Source organism: Penaeus vannamei, chromosome 24 (assembly GCF_042767895.1).
Source record: "Penaeus vannamei isolate JL-2024 chromosome 24, ASM4276789v1, whole genome shotgun sequence".
Taxonomy (NCBI): Eukaryota; Metazoa; Arthropoda; class Malacostraca; order Decapoda; family Penaeidae; genus Penaeus; species Penaeus vannamei.
The window spans coordinates 790,053-792,552 of NC_091572.1; the positions used below are offsets into that span (position 1 = coordinate 790,053).

The window sequence follows — 2,500 nt, forward strand, 5'->3', positions numbered from 1 at the left end:
TATGTATATACATACATACAATGTATATACATACATACAATGTATGTATATACATACATACAATGTATGTATATACATACATACATAGGTATATACATACATACATAGGTATATACATACATACATAGGTATATACATACATACATAGGTATATACATACATACATAGGTATATACATACATACATAGGTATATACATACATACATAGGTATATACATACATACATACATACAATGTATATACATACATACAATGTATATACATACATACATACATACAATGTATATACATACATACATACATACAATGTATATACATACATACATACAATGTATATACATACATACATACATACATACATACATACATACATACAATGTATATACATACATACATACAATGTATATACATACATACATACATATATACATACATACATACATATATACATACAATGTATATACATACATATATACATACAATGTATATACATACATATATACATACAATGTATATACATACATATATACATACAATGTATATACATACATATATACATACAATGTATATACATACATATATACATACAATGTATATACATACATATATACATACAATGTATATACATACATATATACATACAATGTATATACATACATATATACATACAATGTATATACATACATACATACATACAATGTATATACATACATACATACATACAATGTATATACATACATACATACATACAATGTATATACATACATACATACATAATGTATATACATACATACATACATACAATGTATATACATACATACATACATACAATGTATATACATACATACATACATACAATGTATATACATACATACATACATACAATGTATATACATACATACATACAATGTATAAACATACATACATACAATGTATGTATATACATACATACAATGTATATACATACATACAATGTATATACATACATACAATGTATGTATATACATACATACAATGTATGTATATACATACATACAATGTATGTATATACATACATACAATGTATATACATACATACATACAATGTATATACATACATACATACAATGTATATACATACATACATACATACAATGTATATACATACATACATACAATGTATATACATACATACATAGTGTATATACATACATACATACATACAATGTATATACATACATACAATGTATATACATACATACATACATACAATGTATATACATACATACATATATACAATGTATATACATACATACATATATACAATGTATATACATACATACATATATACAATGTATATACATACATATATACATACAATGTATATACATACATATATACATACAATGTATATACATACATATATACATACAATGTATATACATACATATATACATACAATGTATATACATACATATATACATACAATGTATATACATACATACATACATACAATGTATATACATACATACATACATACAATGTATATACATACATACATACATACAATGTATATACATACATACATACATACAATGTATATACATACATACATACATACATACAATGTATATACATACATACATACATACAATGTATATACATACATACATACATACAATGTATATACATACATACATACATACAATGTATATACATACATACATACATACAATGTATATACATACATACATACATACAATGTATATACATACATACATACATACAATGTATATACATACATACATACATACAATGTATATACATACATACATACATACAATGTATATACATACATACATACATACAATGTATATACATACATACATACATACAATATATATACATACATACATACATACAATGTATATACATACATACAATGTATATACATACATACATACATACAATGTATATACATACATACATACATACATATATACATACAGATATACACATACATACATATATACATACATTATATATATACATACATTATATATATACATACATACATATATACATACATACATATATACATACATACATATATACATACATACATATATACATACATACATATATACATACATACATATATACATACATACATATATATATGCATGCATATACATACATAAATGAATGTATGTATTCATATAAATCTATCCATCCATCATATGTACACAGATGCACTCGTTCTCTCTCATTCTCTCACTCGAGTGTCTGCAAGTGCATGCATCTGTGCACAGGCTGTGATTCACTGATTTTTTTTTCTGTTGCATTTTCATATGCAGAGTAATATATATATACAATATTTTCATGTTATAATAAACTGACTTACTAAGAAATTACATAATGAACGTTCTGTTCAGGCTACTCCAGACCACATTCAGCATGCACGCAACGTCTCCACTTCTATTTTTTTCATAATTCAGTTTGTTGTTACTGCAATTTCTTA

At 22.8% G+C, this 2,500-nt stretch overlaps 1 protein-coding gene across 17 annotated transcripts in view; it reads right to left on the minus strand.

The window, feature by feature from the left end:
- Positions 1-2,459: 2,459 nt before the first annotated feature.
- LOC113809769 (nucleolar and coiled-body phosphoprotein 1) overlaps positions 2,460-2,500 on the minus strand; it is a 48,855-nt gene continuing 48,814 nt past the window's right edge. For all 17 annotated transcript variants that reach the window (XM_070138183.1, XM_070138180.1, XM_070138188.1 and 14 more), the window contains exon 7: positions 2,460-2,500. This exon is cut by the window's right edge and continues 1,229 nt beyond it. The gene's annotated coding sequence lies outside the window, so the exon portion shown is untranslated.